This window comes from Opisthorchis viverrini (assembly GCF_000715545.1).
Source record: "Opisthorchis viverrini unplaced genomic scaffold opera_v5_18, whole genome shotgun sequence".
NCBI classification, from domain to species: Eukaryota; Metazoa; Platyhelminthes; class Trematoda; order Opisthorchiida; family Opisthorchiidae; genus Opisthorchis; species Opisthorchis viverrini.
Window position 1 is genome coordinate 2,591,432 of NW_008751674.1, and position 26,136 is coordinate 2,617,567.

Sequence of the window (26,136 nt, forward strand, 5' to 3'; positions counted from 1 at the left end):
TATTTTTACCGTCCCAAAAACCCGAAAAAGGCGAGTGGATTATGCACACGTATTTTGTGTAGTCATTGCGGAAACTTTCCTAGTTACGCATTCCATGTGTTCCAACTCTCCAAGGCACAATTCCTATGCTATTTTTGTACGTTTATCAGAAGCAAATTCTAAAAAGGAAATCAGACGACATTATTCATGATATCTCGTCACAACAGTACCCAATTTTCGGTAATTATGTGAGAAATATTAATGATGATCAACTATTATCAATGAGAGTCCGCATCTCCTTCGTTCAATGACTAGAACTGGTAACCTTTCAAGATATTGGTGGTTCGGTTGCGTTTGTTCGTTGCTGTTCAGGTGGCTGTTGGTCTGTTCACCGGCCTGGGGACTCTCAGAAAGAGCTAGAAAGTTTTGCGCTGCTTACCGTCTAAAATTCTTTACATAGTGAAATTTTTTCAATGAATGGCCTAACGAGTAATTAGAGTGTCTTCCTTCTTCAGTTATGACCGATTCATTTTTCATGGCCACTCAGGAGTTATTTGATACAACTTTCCTTACAATTGTATGTTATTAAGGCGATTACTGTTCCCCATGGAAACAGCGCTTCAATCCTCCTTTATGCTTATCATTTCTTTTCTGTAACTGAAAATTGCAGGAAATTTATTTTCACTTATCTTGTCGTCTGGAAACAAGCAATAAAGGGCAAATACAGTGACGAATTTTATTGCACGCCTAAAGTACTATTTTTTAGAGTTCGAGTGGGCTGGGAAAAATAACCCTACTGCGTTTTTAAAACGTGGAACTGGAACATTTTATCACCACGTCCCTTGAGGGATGCCTCAGCAACAACAAAAGTCATAAACACCGTACGGTATCTGGTGCTTGCCCCTCCTTCTCGGAAGCAGTGTGAAAATATGTGGTTGTTGCCGTGGCTGACATATTTGGTGTTGGTTTAATAAATAATTCATTTCCATGCCTTGTTTTGCGATTAGATTTGTCACTGTCAATAATTGAGGACAACGCAGAATGTCGAGTAAAATACCTAATTTAATGGCTTTTTTAAAGTTGTAGACCGTTTACTAACACGCGAGACACACCGAGCAATTCCTAACCTGTGGTTTATTTTGAAAGATCATAGTCACAAATATAAAGATGTGAGTGACACGTCTGGAAGAAACTGCTGAAGAACGTGAGGGGAAATCAGCCCAAACGCACTGAAGGACATTTGGTATGAAAACGAACTTTTAAAGACCAGCAACCAATGAAAGGGCAAACAATGTTGAATACTCTTCAAGGTGTGGAAAGCGCTTGCACAGTCCAGCCTAGCAAGTCACTCACGAAAGGTCCTTCACACTGGGTTAGAAGACAATGGCAACAATAGACGCCCAACGTTGTGTAGCGCGCGTAATGGTCGTACGTACGGAGGGAGCCCAAAAGCATGAGGGCACACAAGTCACTGGCTGTGACCTTGGGAAGCCATAGTTCAAGAAAAGCCTGGGCAGGTTGAAGATGCTGTTCGATGTGAAGTGATATTCTGTGTGTAGACCCAAAATTCCACCCTCACTATCAATGGAACGTAGGGCTGAGACAGTGGCAAAGGAACAGCCATAGACACCAAACTTTGACTTCTTCTCGTTCCACACAAGTACTACTTGCGATTGCTTCAGACTACTGAAAGATGGATATTTTTGGTAAGCTGGTTTCAGCGATTTCAGTTTTAGACATCTGACATGCGTGAACACAAATGAGTCCACAGCTCCGAAGGAGTGTGGGCAGTGTGCAGTGTCGTCCGCCCTAAATGTCGATAGGTGATAAAACTTGTTAATATGACGCAGTTCGTTTCAGAATTTCGAGGTACAGGGGCAGAGAACAACCGTATAATGACATGGGGGGAAGCCTCGGAGATGGAAAAAAACTCTAGGAAATACTACTGTCAGTAGGCGTCAACAGTGCAGTGCACCAACGTTTTCAGAAGTACATCAATGGTTGGATCAGTGTCTTCTGGATGTCCGACAGGGCCGGATCTCGGAGTTCTGTATCTTTTTGGATAAGTTCAACGCCTTCTTCCTGAGTAAGAACGTGCCGATCACCAAATCGTTTATTGGCAACGAGAGACTCAGCAAGGATATGCGCTGTGTAAGGGCCTTCTTCTAACTTAGCGAGAACTAAGCGCAAAATTTTAAAGTATATTCGTTAACACAGCGCTATCGTTAAGCTTAGTGAAACCTCTGGGAACCTTACAACCGGTTGAGGGCTCATCGAATAAATGCGGTACTGCATTCTCAATGATCTAAGTTGGCAACTGAACAGCTCATAGGGCAACTGAATGCATCCTTTTGCAGGTTACTCTGGTGTTTACGTGGGAACCACGTATCGTTTATGAAAGTATTCAGTCTATCGGGCTGCACAGGGGGTGCTTGACTTTTTGGTTGGACCAAAGGTTTCTCTTGATAGACGTATGTGGTTGAGGGATTAGAAGATTTTACTTTCAGAATATCGACTTGTGAATGGTCCCTTTTCTGTCCTGGTGCGATTTTCATGGTGAAGCCATGGCAAAGGAACTCAATGTTTGCTCTTCTTAGAGCTTATAAACAACGAGTCTCATTGAGCTCATAGAGGTTTCAACTCTGGACATAGGAAAAGTCTACCAGCAAAATTCGAACTTAATGCTTCAGTCCTTTGATGTGTAATCATCAGAATACTTGCATCTGGACTGGAGGGAAACCGGGACGATAGTAAGTGTGAATCTTCTTGATACGCTAGTGGTTACCCACTGGAATTCGGTATCCAAAAATGTGAGATGAGTGACTGAAACGGTGAAATCGAAAGTCTTCCGTTAAAGAAATTTCAATGCTTCGTTAGATCTGAAGCCTCGGATTGTTTCATCTAATCAAAACCTTGGAGACACACACATGGCAAGATATGAACATTCATAAAGGAAACTACTCACAAGGTTGCTGAAAACTCTTCGACAGCCCACGACGGTTGACGGAAACTCGGGGACTGCGCCTACCTGATGAGCTCCAAGAAGGGCGAAACCGGTCATGGGCTGTCGAAGAGTTTTCAGCAACCTTGTGAGTAGTTTCCTCGATGAAAATATACTACGCTATCTCGACTGTCGTGCCAACTGAAACATGAGGCAGCCTGTGTGCAGCACATTCAGCTGGAGGACATCATAAACAAGAGATTCAGTTGAGTCTTCCGTGAAAACCAAATTGATTTGCAAATGATATGAACATTCAATTCACTTTCGTCACTCTTTCTCGTACAACATGAGGTGGTAAGCTCAGCACATGGTACCAGTAATCAGAAAACCGTTTGAGGACATTCGAGGTCAGTCTAGCGTTCTTGGGATTTCTTCCCGTGATACGTTGAAACAACACCTCAAAATGCACCACCCCAAGGAAGACAATCTGCGGTAACCGGTATAATCGCGTATGACTTCTTACCAGTGGTGCTCAAGCAATACTTAGTCAAAGCATTTGTGTCCTTGATAAGTTGCGCAAAGATCAGTTCTTGGAAGAGAGTCTGCGCACACGGCTGGAAAAAGGCCAAAGGACACCTTGCTTCTACAGCGGATTAGAAAATGTTTTCCTCGATGTTCCCATTTAACTACCTGTGCCAACGTGAAAACATGAGACAATTACAAATACCTGCTCTAGACTATACACTGGCGTTCACGAAACTGCGACCAAAGTAGTCTACCTTGATTTTGGAACTTACCAAATTCTTCGCACTGAACCTCGTTGCGGTAGGTCTTACACTAGAAAGACAAGATTACTCTTCCCACAAAGAATACGCAAAAATATGCCGGATAGTTGTTTTATTCGTATCAGGGAAAAACGAGACACTGTATGACCGTTTAGCTGAATACCCGGCATCCAACCACCCCGTTGGGTGACTGGTGACTAGACTGATAGCCAGCTTTCGAATGTATATCCCTCACATTTGAAAGGACATTCTAGTGCTCGGTAGTCTAGATCAACGGGAGAAATCCGTGGAATCAAGCTGTTATTAGCGTTGCATAACTTTGGCTCCGTCATTTAGAGTGCACTTGCCATCCAGGTTGCAAAATCGTGTGACTAAACGTTCAGCTATGAGTAAAGGCGCTCAGTATTCTCACAATGGAATGGGATTTTCGAAAGCTATCACGTGTTCCTGATGGACTTAAGCAACCGGGCAATTGAGTACAAAGAACCAGTCCAAACTTTTGAGCCCCATTCAGGCATTCTGGGGTCTTAGAGATGCTGGGAATTTATTCCGCCAGAGGTACGATTGCTCCAGTGGACAATGAAATTTGGTGAGCTGCAAATATATGAATGAAGATTGCGGCTGTTTTTGGTTTGAGCACATACGCAACAAAATACAACATTCTGGCGCAAAGTTTTACTCCACTCGTAAAGGTTTTGCAGCTAAGAGCATTTTGTAGCTAATGGGCCCCGCGAATGAACCAGTCGATCTACGAAAATGAATGGACGCCTTCGTTGACCTGGGTTTTGGGGCACCATGTTTAATCGCTTGGCGGGTACTTGAAGTTTCATGGGAGCCTTGTAGGCCTTGAGTACGCGAAAGGAAACGATGGCCATTACAACGAATGTCACAGGATTAGTTTTCAGACGAACCCACCAGGCCAACGTTGTTACTTTGGCCCCATAGTGACGTCAAGCACCGCTCTGATGAGGGCTAGAGCCGTTTAAATAACGTGCCACCTTTTATTCTTCCAATTTGAACGACCTTGGAATGTTTTTTTTCCGTGAAAGTTAGGCATTTAGGTGTAGTCCATTGTTTTCAAATTAATCAAGAGTTTAATTATCAGACCTTCTGACCGAACCGATTTTAATGATATGTTTGAAATTGGAATAAGGCTGGAGGCGTTTTACTAAACAGGTATTCGCCAAACCATTCTATTCATTGGCTTTATTTGTTTCTAATTTTATATGAACTCGTGAGCAGTGAGCAAATAGTCTTAAACTAATCAATGCCACAAGAGCTGTTCGACTCAGACACAAAATTCAAGAATTCGAGCACCAATTGGTCACTTTGCGAAGCACAAGAGAACACAGGTTAGGTGAGTGATTCGGGATACATAGAGATGTCGTTGAGTAGGAAGAGTACTAGAGTAGTTAGCTGTTAGGTCTCTGTTTTACTGGAATTCTTACGCTTCTACGAACTACTGTTGTGGGTAATGTTGTCCAGTGTAAAAAAACGAAAACAGAACTTTGAAGGGGTACGTACACGAGATTGCAGGTTTGATCTGCATTTGGAAAGTTATTTGGGGCATTGTACAATGGGACGAAAGGTTTTCTATGGTATGCTGAATAAAAAACCAAGTGAGTATTAAGATACAAACAAAAAGCACACGAAGAATCAAAACTTGCGATGGGGCTGTGCAGTGCAGGCAGTAATCTGTGAAAAGAGTGCAAAATTACAGCCCTCGGACATTTATGACAGAGGACCATTTGCGAGTACTAGAAGTAGTATTGCACTTTCACTGAGTTTAAAATACCTACCTTGTTGTCAGTGAGTATGGAACTTTCCGTGGGGACTCGTCTCATCGACTTTCTGAATTAGGATACGATGTTATTTCGTGGCCATTTAATGCATTCTTTGGCGTGAAACTCACTACAGACCATCTCAAGAAGGAATGAAGTCTGGCTTGCTGGTTTCCATCAAATCCTGAATAAAGGATGAAAACATCGTTCCACCAACATACAAGGAAAATAAAAACGGAGAGAAATCACCGTTATACGTCCGCGGTGATACTGGGTTTGATCATCGAGACTTGGAAATGCGTTTGGTATGTGAATTAATGTAAAATAAGCAGAAAAAGACCTACTTAGTGACTAATTTTGGAGGGCAGTACAACTCCTTTGTCGATAGTGGAGCAATTGAGCTCACTATCTAGGCGACAATAAAATCTTCGAGTGTGCTCTTCACTGGATGAGAATAAACCAGTATACTTAATAGGAAAAATGCAGATATTTAAGCAAATGTTTGGCACTTTGATCGACCTCGTCAGGTGCTGACTTAATTCCTGGCTCTAACAATAAGTTTGTAGTTTTGTAAACGCCAAAACAGCAGGAGTTCAGCATATCAACAATACCAACGTTGTACAAATGTGCAAACATTTACCTGTTACATGAACAGTATAGTTAGATATATATACTATGTGTTACTAACAAAGTCAAGTTTGGCATCAAGTGTGTCTCAGAGGTTATAAACCCAAGGAATGTGAAAACCAAATCACCGACAACGACAGAAAAGAACCGGTTGAAGTAAAACGTCAGTGGATGAAAAGAAATCCGAAAACAGACTGTTAACTTATTCGCTAATGGAGAGCACAGATCAACAACAGATCAACTAACAAGGCTATCGTTTGAGGGATCTTTATACGGAACATTTACGTCACTGTCATCTTATAGACTACAACCATCTCCATCAGGGGAGCTCGCAGAATGATTGACCCGGATGCTGATTCTAGCCGCCAGGAGGATTACTGTATTGATTTTTCCTGACCAATGTGTAATTCAGTCAAGCGGTTCACTCAGGATTTTTAGCCATTCAACCCATAAGCCCACATCCTTGGGAAGATATCCACGTCGACGTGCAGATTTCCGCCGAGCGACACATTTTTCTACGTTCCGAGTGTTTCAAAGTAAATCATTTGCAAATTTTTCTCAGCGTGTGATCGAATTCTTCAATTTGGGGAACATACGAACCAATTCCAGCAGATCGCAATTATGTATCTGTTGAAGGAACGTGAGGATCCTCAAATCAGTATGTCTAATCAGATACATTGTGGAATAAAAAACTCTGTAATTTGAAACATCACCAAGCCCAGTGTTCCGCCATGTATCCTTGCCATATAAGTGTACCGATAGTTTCGGATATTTCGTTTGCATTTTTAACGACGGTAAAACCGGTTTCGCGCCAAAATCCATGGAAGCTGTGTATCGTTGTGACGACTCGGAAGACATCATGCCACTGGCCTGGGAAACTCCGTTTCTCCATATCGGCCAAAAAAGATCGCGTTTGCTTTAGGTATCGCGGACCAGATGACAGTGAGGCTTGTAACGAAAATTTATTCCTGTTGTGTATCTCTGTGTCAATGAACAGACGCAAGCTGATCGACTGTCTAGTCAAGTTTACGGACATTCGCTTCCCTAATAGCCAACCTGTGATCATAAATAATCAGAAATTAGTGAATTTCGCGTACGGACATTACGTGGTGTTTGTACCGTGTACCTGTGAAAGGGAGAAGCCCTTTGCTTTGGAGTTGTTTATTAGAGAAACACCAAGTGAACAGTTACAGGCTATTGAACAGGGAAGGAAAACTCTCATATGCAACCTGTTTACAAAAACTGAATATCCATATTCTCCTTGAACGCGTCTTCCTGAACGTTCCTCGATATTCATTGACTAGCACTCAAATGCAGGCAAATGCTATAAAGCGACTCGATACATTCCGAAATAAATTCCACTTTCCAAGAAATGCGAAGCAGAGGTACGAGAAGACATACTACTCGCATGCCTCATCAGTAGTATCCTCCGTTACATCTTTAGGTCAGTCATGTAAAAATTCTGTTTTTTTCTCTCGTATTTTTGGAGTGTTATTCATATATTTTACAATTTATGTTGTCCATTGAATGTAATTGTTTGGCAGCCCAGCACATTGGGTTCTGTAAATCGTACGTCTTTAGTGTTGAGGTATTGTCGCACTTGGCTATCGAGATCAGTGTACGCGCCCCGCTATTCTTATGTCAAATTGATGTTCACGCCTGTGTTTTGTGTCCCCCCGTTTGAACATTTACGATTTACTGTAGTTCCCAGTAATAAAAAGTACTGAGTCTTTCTGAATTAATCAACAAACTTTACGGAATGCAAGGAGATAAGTCACAACTCCGTATTTCGCCGTTAGCAGAAAGAGGCTTGAGAATCTCTAATATGAAATGAGTTCTGGAGTTCAAGCCAGTCTAAGGCGAGAAGCCGAAAATCACAGAACAACTGCCTCAGTTTTGCTGAAAATCATTAGTGGAGTCCATTCTACGAAACGTGATGGAGCTTCTTGTTACACGAGGAACCAGTCAATGCTTGACCGTGTGTGTGCGTGAAGCCATATCGTCTTGTTTAAGTGCGTGGTAATCACACTCCTGACAAGCCGCACTTGACCGAACGAATTGCGGTTCAACTTCTAGCAGGGAAATTCCCTGGACTTATTTCCCATTAAGGGGCAAGAAGACTTCCTACCATAAACTGACTTTACCCACAAGATGGCAGCCTAATTGAAATTTACTTCACTCACTTCAAAATGGTTACTAGGAGATCTGGTCGCCACCCTGGCGGGAAACCCGTCGTTTGACGCACGACTTACTGTGATAATCCGAACGTCAGGAAGTCAGACGAGTGGCGACCATTGGCTTTACTTATTGACAGTTAGGCGCGAACTTTTGGCAGAGATTGGATTTGGATTTATTCGAATAGAGTCGAGATGTCACCCGTCTAAATTTGGACGTAGGTGAAAATTCGTAGAACTTCCTCGCCAAATGCATTTGAGTCACGAAATATATTGTTGATTGTTGTCACATTTTGGGGGAGACAACTGACTGCAAAAAAGAAAGCGACAAGCAGCTGGTGGAGTTAGGATAAACACAACGCCACAAAGAATATTTTGACAGATAAAGCGAAGGCTTCATTAACTCTGGTTTGTTCTTCACCACCTTCTGAATGAACGGTACGTATGCCAAGAACAACTTTCCTCGAATCAAGTAGAAATCTGTTTCAATTGACGGTCGCCTGCTTAGGGGTTTTAGGTTTATGGGGCTGGAACGAATCATACATGACCATACCTCAATCACAATGGCATGCTAGTTTCATTCCACATCTTGCCTGCAATATATTGTTGGTGCATTGGACAATAGAACAATTAGGATCACGTGGTAAACAACATTTAAAATTTTATAGTGGTACTGAAAAATATGTACGCTTTCGCTTTTCAGCGGAGCAGGTTTCAAATCTCCAGTGAATGTACAATCAATCTTTTCCGGACAAAAACCAATATTTTTCATCTACTAACCACAATTTTTCAAATACTGGTATGCAGCTTCAAGTGTATCGAAGGCTTCCATCTTTGGATGGAATCGAGTTGAATCGAAATCCTGCTATGACGATGTTATTTCAGCCGACGCTTGTATTTATCTCCTAGAGCATGTTGACGCGAATTCATAAAATATTTCACTTGGTCTTGGTAAACCAGAAATCTGCGCATTTATGCGCCGCAACGCCACCGCTTACATTTTCAAAAGCAGAAAGCCTTTGTGGTTGCAAGTGGAAGCGGGTATTAAGGTCATATTCATGTATGAATCTCATCTTCGTATGAGGAGACCAGCATCCTGATTGGCTTCTTGTCTTTCTTGGAGACTACTAGTCCCCTTGAGGAAAAAAACCTGTACTCAAGCAAATTTATGACACCTGTCTGACAAATATAGACCCTAGATACATTCGTTTAGTTTTGCCGCAGACATTTGGATGTGCTTATCTCTGAGGAGACTGGTTGCTACAAAATGCAGAAATCTAAGGAACGGTTTTGCACCCTTTCGTCAGCAGCCAACTACCGAAGACCCGTGCACAAAACATGCCGCAAATCACTCCAGTGGCTTGTTAATGTTCGATTCTTTCATTTGATTTTGTCTAGTGACTCAAATAGACACGTAAGCCCGAGGCTTTGGTGAGCTGTGGCGTCAAACGCCACAGCATGGCTATCGTTTTGTCTTTGTCAAACACCTCTTCGGGGTCACAATAACGTGATGCGAAAACCTTCAGCTCCTTTTTTACGAGAATAACACGATTCACTTTTCTGGGGCTTCAAAATGTGCTACGACAAGTAAATTGCTAGTAAAGTGGGTCAGAACAACAGTAATTCTGGTTAGCACCAACGGAAATTGTCTAGTTAAGTATCCATTCGATTTTCGTGTAGCCGGGTGTTTATAGTAAGGATGTGATCCAGTACTGGAAAACTTCAAAAATTTACGTCGTTTAGATGAGGACCCGCTACAATTCATTCGAAGGACTTTATGGGAAACAGAAATCCAACCTTGGATACTCAAATCCACCTTACACGGAAAACGTTCAATTTTTGTCCTTTGGGATTACAGTATCCAAGACTACTCTTCACAAAACCAAGGTAGGTGTAACCAGTTCAGTGTGATCATCAGAGTAAACACTATTGAGGCGACAGCCGTCGGAATGTTTCAAAGAATTGAAAAGCTGATAATCTACCGTTTTCGAATCACCGTCCGCATTAGGAACCATCGGTATCGCGCGTCTCACAAAGATCCAGGGTGTTTTGAAGTACACCACACTTGTGCCATCTCGTACGGGTGCATATACGTGAGCGTAACGTTGACGCTTTGAATTTCTTCTGTCTCCAGTCGGAACAGAACCAGTACATTAAAGCGAGCAAACTGACCTCAGATGCGTTTTTCCAGATGACTGAGCAACAAATAGTTACTGAAAGCAGTGGGTAAACGAAAACAGAACTGGACTTTGATATGGTTGATTTTCTGGCCGAAATTAATAAGCTTTCAAGTGGTGAAGAAGTTCAACAATCCGCTATTCGATTTATGCTCCTTGGCCTCAGATTTCAATCAAACTCATTGTATATTTCAACAGCAAACTATCACTATGCTGAGATAAGCAGTTATTTGCTAATCAACCTCGTGACGCGGAGAACTCTTTCGGTTTCGAAATTTCAAGTCAAACATATCCAGGCAATTAATACCATTCCAATTTCAGCCAACTCTCTATTTTCACCAGCTTACTGCAAAGATGAATGTATGCTACCGGATAAACACAATTCAGAAATTTTGGTGGGAACAACGAAAACAGTAGGCGACTTTTCGAGACTTTCATCGACATTATGAGTAGTATCGGTGTAACTTGATGTCTTCACTATGGAAACAAATGACAAAATCTAGCGACATTCATGCAACTTATTCAGTTGAAGCATACCGTTGCAAAAGAATGTCGTTTTTCTGCGTTGATCCTCTGCGTTTTTCCCCCGAAAATTCTACCGAAGGCTGGGAAATTCGAAAAATTTCCAGGTTCAGTTAAAAGATTTTCTAACCTTCTATACATTACTACGGTGATAACTACGGTAAAAAAATATGGATAAGACCGTTTCACAAGGAAACGGGTTAAGAGCGTGCTATTTTCCTGACCATATTGATTGGCTCGACTATCACTCTTGGGAAATTAATTCATGTAATACCGGAATGAACCATTTAATCTTACATATGCGTGCTTTGCTGGTGATATTTTTAACTATCCAAAGGAACACGGGGAAATAAAATAAAAGACGTGCTGAAATCGCTATGCATTGTTGGTGTGGAAAAAATTCTAATTTCTTCGAATCCTTTTATGTGACCTCTCTGATTATTTGAAACAAAGGTGTGCATTTTTGAATTTTCGGAAAAAAACAGTTTTTTTGCTCAGTTAAATATTTTGTTTCCTGAAAAAATATTTTCTATACAGAATTCGACAGCTTGATGGTGCCATTGGTGAATGCAGTTCGCACCGACGGGATCAACTGTCTTCAGCATTTTTTAGTTCACAAAAATCTCTCCTTGAATTCTATTGGTGCACTAAATTGTTCAAAAAGGTTAACCGGGTGAACACCGGATCCGAATGGGAAGCATAGCAAACTTCCGTGCAGTTTATGCTCACGCGAGCGGAATGTTTGGAAAGTTTTGTATGACGCAATAATTGGGGGGCGGTTCTCCTCAAATCCACAGCATTCAAAAACAGATTTAGCCTCACATTGTAAGCATTATCACTCTGTTGCACTATTTACTTGACTTGCCTAGTACAACTGAACTGTACATCAATCGTATCCACAAAGAGGAAGACTTGTAATGTATCCAGCACACCAATGACTACGTGAACCTATCTGACAGACGCTCAGAAATTCGCAAATCACAAGGCTTCACGGCCTTGAATTAGAAACACGTACCAAAATGCTTAATAGTGATATCAAAGTTATCTTCCTCTTGTGAGTAATGTCAGGCTTTGCGGAAACGCCTATAAACACTATAGGTACGTCTTATCCTTTTGGAAGCCGTCAGCATAGCAGCCTAGCATACTGCCAGTCAGCAGCCAAAGGCTAAACCGTTCCACCAAGAGCGTGATTAACTCTCAGTTAGACAGAATTTGGCAACAAGTAATCATATGTTGGCTGTACACTGTTTTTGGCCTTCCGGCATGGGGTGAATTGGTCTTCAGGACAGAACCCCCGACTGAAGTTTTAAAAACTGTACGCACTGGCAACGGATAGGCATACAAATAGTCATGATCAAGCAGTATATAGTCTTTATAAATAGTAGAACAGGACAGGAACATTGGGGTGAATAGCGACCTCGTTTTTGGGCTAAGGGTGTAAATATTGAAACTCACCATCGGATAAGCGGATCCGGGTACATCCGTTTGATATATTCCAATCTAAAACTCATGGCGGATTGTTTCCTCTTAGACCGGATACGTCTGTTCAATCCAGATTTGCTCAGGTCAGTAAGTAGTAAGTTAGCTAGCTAGTTACCTACTTGATAGGACAAGCCGGATTCCCCGGGAATTCGAACAAAGCTGATCTCATTCACGTGATGGCTCATGCTGTGCACTGATTTACTCCCGTTTACACCCTACGCTCCTAGTGTAATCACAGTTTCCGCGTTTAACATCTCTTTGTCAATTCTTTTTCATTTTATCTGCCGTGACCTTGAAGGCACCTGCGNCGAACAAAGCGATCTCATTCACGTGATGGCTCATGCTGTGCACTGATTTACTCCCGTTTACACCCTACGCTCCTAGTGTAATCACAGTTTCCGCGTTTAACATCTCTTTGTCAATTCTTTTTCATTTTATCTGCCGTGACCTTGAAGGCACCTGCGTCTCATTTGACAAAAAGATGGTTGTGCAATCTATCGGCTTTTCTGTTTGAAAAAAAAAAGCAGTTTACAAGGCATTTTAAACCGGTTTATTCGTAGATATTGCTTGTAAACTCACGATGTGATGATTACCGGCCGCCCGAATGTCAGCTACCTCAGACCGTGAATATGGCTGTCTCCAAACTGGTTCTTCTAAACCAACTGTAGCCGTCATCCTCGTGTACGGCTTACGTGTGCCAAACCTAGATTCCACGGTTGACAAACACTTTTCCCAAGTTTACTTCACTAAACTTGCAGGAACCAAGTATTCCCACATAGTGACATTTCACATGAATTCTTTCGGTACATGCAAGGCTGTCATTGACACCCGATTTATGGTTTTGCCCCTGCAAGCTCAGCACACTTCCCACGCGGGGTTTGAATAATTTTTCATGTGTTTATCCTGTTCCTTAAAGCCAGTCAAATAGGTCGGGTTCCTGATTTGTGGTTTGACTGGTTTTAAATATGGTCAGAAAGCTAGTACACGGTTATCGGAACTTAGTTAACGCTTGCTTTATTCTGACGGGATTAAAGCAGATCCTAGTGACCCCCTACTTCCTAATTCTGGTTGGCGATGAGCTTACTGGCTTCGGTGTTGATGAAAAGGGGAATATGTGCTACACAGAGTTCCTCATTGTCGGACAATTCAAATAATTTCCCCTCAAATGACCGAACCACTTTGAGGACACGGAATCTCCTTAGTATATAGGACGAACATAAATGATCCTCAGTCGGTAATCACTGGTTCCACAGTCTATCACAGATTGGATGTACAAGCACTAATCCAGGGATTTCGCTTCCAAGATATTTTAGTGTGGATTAGCAAAAATAGGCCTGAATTTTTTTGGGATGAAGTTTTTTCTGCAATCAGAAACAGTTCAGAACACGAGTGACCATTTCTTGATATGCCTGTGAAATATTGTCCCACAGCGTCATCGTAATTGCTTACTAGAAAGTGGGGACTCTAAAGATCGGCTGGTGTAGGCTGACTTCCAAGCCTGCGTGTCTTCTATCCTGCGCGCGCGACTTGAAAAGCTTCAAGACACCGCGTTTTCGTAGCGGAGTTACTAGTATGATCATCAATTCAGTTTGGTTTAGAGATTCTATGGAAGTGGGGCTGCCGCATTTAACTTGGCCGGTTTGGACTACCAGAAGCAGCAACATCGAAAACTGCGGTGCGTACATCTCTGCAGTATGCTTGGACGCCACATCCTTCCAACTAAGAGTATCTGAAAGGCATATGATTGCAGCCAATGACATACATGAGTACCGCTCAACCAAGTATTCACGTCATATCGATTATTCTGCGCTGTATCGTCTATGTTTGTTTCAGTGAATGAGTTCTGTTCAATAGCGTAAAAGCGTTTTTGTTCGTTCCGTCAAAAGTAACTTTAGTCCAGTACAAGTTGGACACAAATCAACTTCTCCTATTATGCCGCGGTGAGACTTTATTGGTAGCACAGTTTTTGTTGTTGATAAACTTCTGAAAGCTGCTAACAATTTGTGGTAATGAGGCAAACGGTATGAGTTGATACTGAATATTTCCGCGGCGGTAAAATAGCAATCGGCTCGTTTGTCTCAATTGTACTGGTGTTTTTATATCGAGTTTGTCGTTACTTGATGGTCTGGATAGCTTTAGCGTAACATTCCTAGACATTTGTTACATTACACGTATGACACTATATGGCATTCTTATCAGTTTATTTGACAAAAGATTAGCAAAAAATACTGTAGCTCCCGTTTTACCGACTGATACTGACCGGCGGTTGCTTGGCTACTACGCCTCGCGTACAAGCTGGACAAGTTGAAATTTGTAATCTCAAGGTCGTAATAGTGGGTAACCAAACACTTTTGTGTACTTAACGATGTTACTCAACAAATCCCAAGCTGAAAACTGTGCACCTTAGTTTGGCGTCAGTTGTGCTCATTGTTTGTGTTGAGTTGTCTTCAATCGGGTATGACTGTTGGAACGATTCGGATTCAGAAACCGCGTTTCTTTCCTCGATACAACCTCGATGAATGGCAACGTGTTATTTCACCCTAGGAGTTCCTAACAAGAGTCACGTCAACCAAGTACGGTACAGGACTGTTCTAAATGGCGTTTGTGACTGTGCGGTATAGTGTCCCGGAAATTTATTAAAGTTGCCTTTTCCTAAGAGATGTCTTATACTGAAATGCGGTAAACCTACCCGCTGGGCATCACCCGCCGTCAGATAGGCCACCTCGAACAACTGAGTTTTGTGTCAGCTGGCTAAACTTGAATCATGGCCACAAATAATTTAACTTATCACAGAATTCTCTTGCAGCTACAAAAAACAACGGAGATGATTTGGAACCTGGTGTAAGCTAGGTTATCCTGCATTGCGTGATCCTATGTCCCAGTTCTTCCCTGTGAACGCATTGGATGCGGAACCTCAGAAGATCATTACTCATGACAATCCAGTGGAAGGTAGATGTTCGAGAGCGGATTGTTACCTTCCCTGGATTGGCGACAGAAGGCCTGAGTCCATAGCGTTGGTTTTTCATGGTTTTACCTGATCAAGTATGAGTTCTGTCGTGGAGACTACGAGTTTTTGGAGATGGGTTACCGAATTTCATCTGGTAACAAATTGACCGAAAGAACGCTGGTTGAGTGTTGTTGAGCGGACGCATTTAGAGATTTCAAGAAATATTCCTTCCAAATCTGGCCTTTCCTATTACCTGAAGTACTGCATTGTAGGTGAGAATCCTGGAACTGACGGTTGGAGTCGCCAGTGCTTGTAATGTTTAACCAAAACGCCACCCTCATCTCAAGTAGATGAAATGGGTGTACAGGATATCGTAGAGGGAATACCCACGTTCCTTAGGTTCGGGCAAATACGTTATTTGACTAATACTACAGTCTATCTTGGACTGTATGAAAGTCACTGTATGCGTTGCAGGCGTGATCCTACTGGTTCAGATAAGTGTGTTGCAAGCTGAGGGAGCTAGAGCAAGTAGCGAGGAAGAGTGTAGTGTATAGTGTAGAGACAACGTTTTTCCAGGGTGCCATCCCAAGGACGGTGGCTCAGTGTGTAGTAAACTCTGTGGATTGCGCTTAGCGGTCTAATTTGCACGTTCAGAATGAAACGGATTCAAGGCTTTTTGGAAGAATTACGGATGAGCTCAGAATGAGTACCGTTGTTTGGAGGTAAAAAAATGAGGGAATAATGCATACTTCGCTTCGAAGATTGGTAATGTTAGTATAACTCACGACGTCGCGTGGTATTTCCTAATACGTATTCTAGAAAGCGATTCGCTGTTCGGTTCGAAGTTCCTTTTCTCAAAATTTGATTGTAAAATCATTTTTTGAAAGAAAGAGTACAGTAACAAAAGCTGGACTAACCGAGCAACACAGCCCCCTTTATCAGCCCGCTTTATCTCTGGGCGAACTTGTCCTTAGGTGAACCGATCAAATGAAGTGTTAAATATGATCTTGTCCAACAGACAAGTTCTGAAACAGTCTTCCGTTTACCTGAATATTTTGGACTGCTAAAGCGGTTAGAATTCTTTAACTAACGTTTGGAACAACAAGCTCTGCGTCGGCTTTTAGGATATTTTTAAGAACTAATTTCTATCTCTATTTTGGTGGGAAAAAACGTTTTTACTCATTAGTTTTCCACATAAAATTTCACATTAACACCTATTGGCCTCAAAAATTGATTGTTTACTGGCTGTTGAGTAGATTTCAGCTTTTCTAACAACCGTCGTTTTAAATTTGCCGGATACTGCCCCACAAATACGACATGCCATGATTGCAAAGTGTTGTTCGTTGTCCCGTGCTAATCAGAGTTGTCGATCTGCCTGAGACGGCATTTCGTTTGCCTTATCGTTTGTGCTCTTGTTAGCTTTTTGTAATTAACTGCTACGAATCAGTGGTAGAAAAATGAGTCTGCGATTCATAAACATTCGGTCTGACGATTTTGGCAACCAAAATATTGGCAGTTCGGAAATTTCCACCCCGAATGAAGTCACCACTAGCCACTGGCTTCCTTGTTCAAGAGTGTTGAGTGATGGGGAATCGAGTCAAAAGTAGAAAGGTCTCAAACTCATTAAAAGCATCAGGTGAACGGTAGTTTTCCAATCGGTGAACACTGATCATGTGGTCTGCTTACTTTCACCTCGAGTTGGACATAGCTCGCTCAAAATTACCATGGCGTAGGCCATAGTGTTATGCGATTCTCATAGAGGTCTGAATTCATCTCCTTCCCTTATCGACCAGTTGTTGGCAACAGTCATAGCACTTTAACCCCAGGTAGTGTCATCTGTTTTTCCAGTTGCATGTATGTGTTCACATAGTTCCGAAACAAGCATGTGCTGACAAAATTCGTACAATGTTCAACCGATAATCCGTGTATAACGGAGTACAATTCACGTCCCCAGTTCATCATGAAATGTCACATGTAACAAATGAGGCGTTCGATCGATCCGCAGTGTTGTTTATCCTGGCTGCCATGTGGGTTGGACTGTTGACTTGACAAGTTGTATCCAAACCACGTACAAACGTGCAGACCAATGCAAATCACTGACCACTTGAACAGTCGTCATGCCTCTCCTAGTCGACCTTCTTGTGACAGGTTTTAAGTGATTGGATTCGTCGTTTATCTATGTCATACAATAAGGATGAAAATGCTGGAAAACAATGTTGACTTGGCACGTGTTTCTGACAAATTGCTCTACACGTATCTTGGAAGAAGCATTAAGGTCTTGGTTCTTTTTTGTTAAAAAAATTAGGAAAGGATGATTTTGTGCATGAATAGCACTTTAACCCCAGGCATTGTCATTTGTTTTTCCAGCTGCATGCATATGTTCACGAATTTCTGAAACAAGCATGGTTCTGAGTGCCGGTAAAATCCGTTCCTTGTCCAACGGATAATCCGTGTTTAACGGAGTACAATTCACGTCCCCAGTTCATCATGAAATGTCACATGCAACAAATGAGGCGTTCGATCGATCCGCAGTGTTGTTTATCCTGGCTGCCATGTGGGTTGGACTGTTGACTTGACAAGTTGTATCCAAACCACGTACAAACGTGCAGACCAATGCAAATCACTGACCACTTGAACAGTCGTCATGCCTCTCCTAGTCGACCTTCTTGTGACAGGTTTTAAGTGATTGGATTCGTCGTTTATCTATGTCATACAATAAGGATGAAAATGCTGGAAAACAATGTTGACTTGGCACGTGTTTCTGACAAATTGCTCTACACGTATCTTGGAAGAAGCATTAAGGTCTTGGTTCAATTTTGTTAAAAAAATTAGGAAAGGATGATTTTGTGCATGTGAAAAACACCAGTGGGAGTAATTGTTTGAGTGGAGGGTGAAAACAAATGTTGTAACAAGCCCAACAAGAAGCTGCTGGAGCTCGAATTCTAGTCTCGTTTGCGATATTTCACTGTGGAATTTCCTTTATACACAAACGAGAGATTCATCATGAAACCGAGAGCCTCCGTATGGACGTTTCATTTGATACAGAATCTTCATATGTGCGAATCTCCAGTTAGATTCGAACTAGCAAACGCCCAGTTGGCAGTTGTTTACTGAACCATTCGGCCACAATCCGCTGATCGGTATGATGTTTGACCCCCACTTAGAAGAGACATAGCTCGCTCATCTCCCAATTGCGGGATTCTAGTCACGCGGTTTTGTGCTTGTCAGCAAAGTGCTTTTTGAAGTTCGAAAATATCGAAATCTCGTTAAGTATAAAACAGCTCAGAAGGAAGGATATTTTAAATGTCTAGAGGAGATTCCATCTGAGAAGTTGGCATTTAGATGTCAGTCAGCGCGTGAACATGTTGTGAATTCCTTGGTTTGAGCATAGATAGTTACTTAAATTACTAACCAGCCGCCACTGCAATGTTTGTCTTGAATTTTAGGCACAGTCTGACTTCAATTGCTGGAAAAAAATGTCGACTGTACTTCCCAAATTTCTTCGTACTATTACTAAACTAGAGATTGGTTTGGAACTCTGGATGACATCAGTGTAGACAAAAGCCGGAATTCCCGGCGAGCAATTTGTATTTAAGCCACATAACTCACTTGCTCTGTGAGGGGCCACTCACGGACACAGAATAACGGAGGTCCATAATCCGAATGCAGTACAATAGAGTGGCAGAGCCAGACCGCTTCCTTCAAAACTGGGTGGACCAGGACCACAAGACAGACTTTTGTACATGCTGAACGAATTTTTCGCGATGAGAGACGTTATGAAAGACGTGTTGTTATATTCAAAGTTGGTTCTTGTGTATAGGAGATGTGTTATTATAAAGAAAATGGTTATTGTGTATAGGAGAAACGGTAATAGGCAGTAGATAGTCCGTTTCTTATGTACGATAGGCAGGGTGACGGCTTGTATCTCGCTTAAACGTCCAGTCGGTAACTTTATGAAGGGATCATGTCGTGGAAAGCAGCGTGAATTTTAGGAGCGAGCAAATATGATTGAATTAATAGTTTCCGTAAGACAACTCAAAAAGCTTTCATGAACAGAACGAAGAACTTCATTGACTGGATGTGGACTTCACCAAGTCCTCGACTCAATCCACCAAAAAGCACTGTTGATAATTCTACAGATGGTGCCTAGACTGTCACGACAAAGCCCGGTTGTAGACCTGTGCAACCAGTTTGAACGACTGCCCAAGTGATCCGGGATTGTGTGTTCTTGTCCCACCCAGTTCGGTCTGTATTTAAGAACCAGTTGCACAGGGAAGTACCACGACCGTGTTGATGTACTAATTCGATAACGTTTGAATGATTGTCTATTTAATTCGAAAAGTTCGACATGGCTCCTTGTTTAAGGCGGGAACTCAGTGACTGGGACCAAGGCAGTGCTGCGGAAAGCTATCATCCGTATGCTGATGTGTGTGTGTGGACGAGTAGGCCGGCAAATTACGGCTTTTGGTTAAGCGACATCTTGTTGTGTCATAAATGCAACTATTTATAAACGTTTGCCTCTTATCAGCTTTCCATTGGCTTTCAACATATGTTTTCTGTTGAGTGGCTGTGAGACAGTATTTCTCACGGATTCCTGCACTCCGTCCACAAACACAACCGATACTTGAGCATAAACACGAGAATTTCAAAAGCCAGTACGGCAAGTGGCTGCCTATCTATCTAGAGCAATTATCGATTGTGTATTGACACTATTAGGCAGCCGTGTTTTGTTCACACTTGGATGCTGTGTAGACAACATTTTGGAGTTTCTGAACGATTTCACTTGCACTGTCTGGACACAGACATCAAAATCAAATGGAATAACAGAGAGAGTTCTACTTGGACGTTGTCTAATCATTTCGGATTCAATGTTGAACGTCGGGACACAGACTGATCCATATTTGGGGACTACGTTCGCATGGTGAGCAGTCAGCTATGAACCTTATGAGCAGCATATTTTGTAATATCTTGGAGTTAATTCTGCTGAGTTTGGCTATTCAATATTAATGGATATATGATTTAACTGGTCTTGATTATTGACGTATCATAACAAAATTAAAATCAGAACCTTGAAATCAGGGCTGCTGATAAATTAGGCACGTGACCTACAAGGCGGTTTTCAGCATTTATGAAGTCAAAATTTACTGAAGTTTTCGAACTTTGACACATAAAAGTGGCTCGTTCGAAATCAAATAAACATGTTTTTCACAACTGTCTTCAATACGATTGGTGGATGCCATAATCCTGAATGTGCTTAAAGTGCTTCGAACATTAATCGACAATCGGGACTCCATAATCCACTTTCTTGGCGTTTGGAGTTCAGCTGAGTAACCCGGTAGGACCAGTCTAATCTGAAAGTGCATCTGTTTGGTCAGTTTCGTAGAATTTGGTATGCAGACGGATCATACAGATCATACAGAAACTTCGGAAAAATACTACCATGAAGGGCTGTACTGGTCGTAGACTGTTAAAGAGCTATCAACGAGTTCATGAGGAAAGTATTCCGTCAAACAAAAAAGCCAATCGTCACGCATATGGAACCCTAGCTCGTGAAAGAACTGAGTTTCTGGTCTGTGCACGTTTCAAGTACGAATCAACGAACCAATTACACATAACACTGCGGTTCAGAAGAGTGATTCCTAAGCATAGGAATCAAACTTTCGCTACTGTCTCCGTTGCCGGGGAAGCCCATTAGGGTTTGTCTTAGCGAACTACAACGGCAAACCAGTGAAAGTTTACGGTCACACTTTTGTAGACACTAAGACCCCAAATAGCACGCCTCGAATTCAGGCAGTCGAGTGCATTGGCGTAGCCCACAAGTGCGAAGCAGATAAAATATGTCTTTTTAGTAAGAAATAATACTAAGGAGTTGCTTTTTTGGCCTCGAATTTAAATGCGTTCTAATGTGTTCCTGGAACACCACTGGTCAAAACCAAGTGCCTGATGATGATGGAAGTGGCGTAGAACTTTGCGGAAGACGAAAATATTTCGCAATATTGAGGAGTGTTTTTAAATGGTTTCCGATGCCTTATCTTCGACTGGTGACGGAACGTACAAAGTTGCATTGCCACTACCTTCAGAAATAGACCAACAACCAGGTAACGGACCCCATCTGCTCACAGTTTGCAAAATCATAAGTCTTTTGTTGAAAACCCCAACCGGCCGAATACGATCGTGCGTAAACTTTGGTATATCTTGCCTTCCTCTTTTTTTCTGGGTGTTCAACAACTCCATTCAAAAGCATTCAACAACACGCGATGCGAGAATGTTTGATAATACGGCGTTTTGTTCTCAGAGACTCAGTAGAACAGCCCGTATAGATACCTTCAAATTAATAGGAGTGAGTGTCTACCTAAGCTGTGCGACAAAAGTGGGACCAAACGCGTACCCCAAAGAAAGTGAGGGCTTCCATGAGGAGTGCACTTTTAGCCTATCCGGGGGGCAAGACTTTATGAGTAGGCATTTCATCTCAACAAAGTTTTCTCAGTCTGATGAGGGAAGTTCCAAGCCCTTGTTGATCGAGGGACGAGAGGGACCCGAACTGACTCAGCGTGATCTGAATGCCGGAGTTTTTTAGAGTATTGAGAACTTCTGCTTCACTTAACACATTGCTCAATAAAGTGACCGTTTACACTTATTTCAATGTGCATATACCCTCTTAAGATATTCGTGCAAAACAAGTTTCATCGAAGACGGCCGATGCCTGATATGAGGGTTGTGTCCAAGTGTGTCCGTACACGTTTATACCGTGTGAGTCCCCCTTACGAATTACTAAATTACATCACTGTGTATCAACCATTATGATTGACCCACGTGATTTGACAGGATCTGGTTTACAACCAAAAAATGCAATATTGACCGAAAATAGCAACCCATCCCGCAAGAAAAAAACGTCTGGTTCTCCTAAGTCCAGCACGTCAGTTAGACAACTTATAAGAGCTGTTTTGCAAAGTTGACCTTTCACCTAGGTGATTAATACACCTGACCACAGTAGGATTAACTCGTCAGTGGACCGGGAGGGGCTTTCATCAGGTTTACCTAATATACAGTGTATGATCAATAGGATAAGTCAAAAAACTTACCAAACAACCAGCAAAGGTGTTATTTTTCACGATGAAATCTTCTGAGAGGTACACATCAATCAATAGTAGACTCTCGTAAAGGATGACCTCCCAATGAATGATCGTTTACAAGCAGACGGGAATATATCTACTAAGTTTTACGACATATCGTCTAATCCTTTTTGAGTAAAATTACAAGTCAATGAAACTTTAAAACCTCAGTTTGTAGGAATGAACAACCATGTGTAAGTTGTGTTGTAGATTGCAACCCTCGGAGTATGACAACTATTCGGATGAATGGAAAAGAATTGTGAACCACAAGAAATCCCCCATCTTTATTCCTGGTCTTAATCTAACCAAACGGTTGTCATTTTTCTGCAAGAGTTGATTTTATGACTGAGTTGAACCCATGCATTTTATCTACAATCACTTTTAGCAAACCTCTGGTGTGTACGCCCCTGCTGATAACTGAAAAATATAGTGGAAACTAGCTGGTTCATTTTGCCAAATTCTGACGCGCTCCTCGTTGTCACAGTCAGACTTCGTGTCAAGCTAAAAGAGGAAACCAATGACACTTTGTCTGGTTCGTTATCTTTGTTCGAGTTGATCTTTTATGCCGCAAACATTTGGACTATATACACTACACGGTATTTTCAACATCAGCAAACATAGTGACCCCAGCATAATATGCTGACAAAAGTTTATTTATACATCGTTGGTTTTTATTTCATCGAATGCATTAAAACCGATTAGTGTTCAGCTCACATTCTCGTTCCACAGAATCTATGTGTGCGTGTAAATTTTTCTAACTTTTTGGTAACCTACTGTACATTTTTTCATCCTGTGCGTTTCCGCCAAAATCGAAAATTGAACCAGGTTATTTCGGGTTTTCCTATCATCAATCTACCCAGCGACTTGAAGGCTTATTCATTTGACTGTGTGTGCACTGTCCATGCTCGTGTATTTTCAACCTTCTATAATTAAACAAGTTACGAGCGAGCTACTTCTTACAGGATTTACTTGTTTTTAAAAAGATACAGGGTCAAATTACAGTGACATTCCACGTTAGTCGCTCATGCCGTTTATTTTGAAACGTTATTCCAAAAAATTGACATGGGAAACCGACCAATTTCGTTCTCTTCCTTACTAGTTTGCATGCCTCGTCTCAATTTTTTTACCTATGACTTGGGTGTAGGAACCCATTTGCAGGTTAGGTGCACCAGTTTCCTCTTCATCGCAATGCATCAGAGGAAATAAATGTATCATTTTGACACATTGATCTTGGGGTTAGTGCATGATGCCTCTCCATGCTTACTTGTGTCTTGACATGTTGCAATTAAATCCTCTTGGTTCACATTTTGAGCATACAACGTTATCCATTTTCAATGCTGCCACATAGTGCACTAACAAAGTAATCATCATCTTTAACACAAGCTTAGTGTAGATGGTTTTCATCAACGAGGATCACCGGTCTGAGAATGGACTTTTCAGGAAGTTCGGACATCGCCGCACGCCCTTGTATGTGCGACCCACGCATTTGGGGTTAGGTATGTCTCCGCAAATAGTTTGTGTAGTAGGTACTTCGGTGTGTCAAGCGTATGCGTGTCTGTTCGTCGTTCACTATCGATTTGGCCTGTGACTTGAGTGGCTGATTGTGTGCGTGTCCGATTGGGTTGCTCACGTGAGCACGGATATGTGACTCAGTTGTTTGCTTACCCGCCACGAAAGCGGACCAGTTGACCGCGTGTACCCAACACCCCCGTGTCATTACCTACGTGTTTTTATCACTTCCTGTGAACCATAATAGTTTGCTTGGTTCAGTCCTCAAATAAACGATGATTAGCATAGCAATCAAGTCTGAACGAGTCTTCAATGATCATGTGATCCATCCCCACTGGCTACACAGGCAGCAGGTTCGGTACTCAACCACTGATAACGACCGGGAAATAACTTGTGCTCAATTTTAAACACAGGCAAGCAAAAATTGGCACGGAAAGTACCCTGGCAACACAATTGCCTGTGTTCCTCAAAAAAATCTTCATTGGTGTTCGCAAATTCGCACTGATATCCTAATTCGAGAATCGTGCACTGTTCATAATGTGACGTATGGGCCACTTCACTGAAAACTTTTTTCACACGGTCCACTAATGCGTCGATTACTGATGCACTTGTGGACATCCACAATTACACTCGGATAAAATCATTTCTCGTCATTTTTCACTCTAGTACTGTTGTGAGCTGGGTGAATTAAACACTCTAGCGGATAACATCAGTTTGGTCCAAAACATTTGCATGTTTAGCTGGTAACCGATGCGGATTAGCAAGTCAACAGTGGTTGAAACATTGGACGACTGCGGATATTTGTGAAAACGCAAACCGAACAAATCAACTGCTGTGGGTGATCCTGCTGGTCCGAAAGAGTGAGAACGGCAGGTCATCTCAACGAATCCTCTTGACAGGTGTGACGCGGCTGAAACCTGATGGTGTTACAATTACCCATTTTACTCTTACTTGGGAATGGGTACCATAGGTCTTCCGTAACTGACTGCAAATTAAGGTTCTGTCAATCGCCAAAATTTTTTCTCTGCGATAAATATGAGTAATTGGATAACAATAATTAATTGCATAATCTTACACACATGGTGCAAATGAAATCAATTGAAACTCCGGCTTTGACGTTGTACTACCGTCATTTTTTTCGCCACTATACAAAACTGTGGACAATAAGATGCTAGAGCGCAGTGATGTCGTGTGCTTCGGGGGATTGAAATCGCTCCAGACATCTTTTTGAAACCTTTCAAAAGCGATGGTACCTTCTGGTATTTGCCAAATAATCTGTTTGTCGAGCTTTTGGTTGCTAGTCAGAGAGCTATCGAGGTTGCAGAAATCGTGATATCACTCTATCTCACTACCATTCATTCTTGCGTTCGGTAAATTTTGGTGTTTTAAGCGAAGGCACAAAATGGTTGGCAGAAACCGAGCATTTTGGAAACAAGTTCCTTGGAACCAAGATGGGATGCTGGAGACGCAATTAATGGGGTTAGACTCTGCCATTCTGCTATGGAAAGAAATAATAGAGTGCGATCGTCAAATAAAGCAATATTAGAGTGTTCAAACTCATGGAACATTCTTTCGGCATAACTGATGGTCACTGGGATCAGGTTTTCCAAACGCCTTTGTGTACATTTCAGTTGGACATCAGCTGGCTAACGTGGGCGCCATAGAGTGGCCTCTTTTTATTCATGTGTCGGTGTTGGAATCTGCAGGCTTGAAAGTCCTCCTTTATTCCGGAGTAAAAATACCTGAGAAAACTGGATAATTGGTTTGAAAAGACCATCTTCTGAGGACGGATGATCCACCATCTTGGTTAACCAAGATAACTCTTCCTTGGAGTCAAGAGTTAAGACGATTTTGTGATACTTCTGAATGTTTCTCAAGCAGTAACATAGAATCTCTTTCGTAATCTACAGTATTCTTCCGGAAAAAGGACTGCGCGCATCCCGACTGGTTATCAAGGGAGGCTTTTTGTTATATTTCCTACTGGTTAGGAACAACAGGAAAAATTCCACGGGCCAAAGATGGTTTGAAAGTTTACCAGTGCGGCGAAATTTATCAAACCATTCCTCCTGTCAGGTGTAATGATATCAATGTTTATCAGTG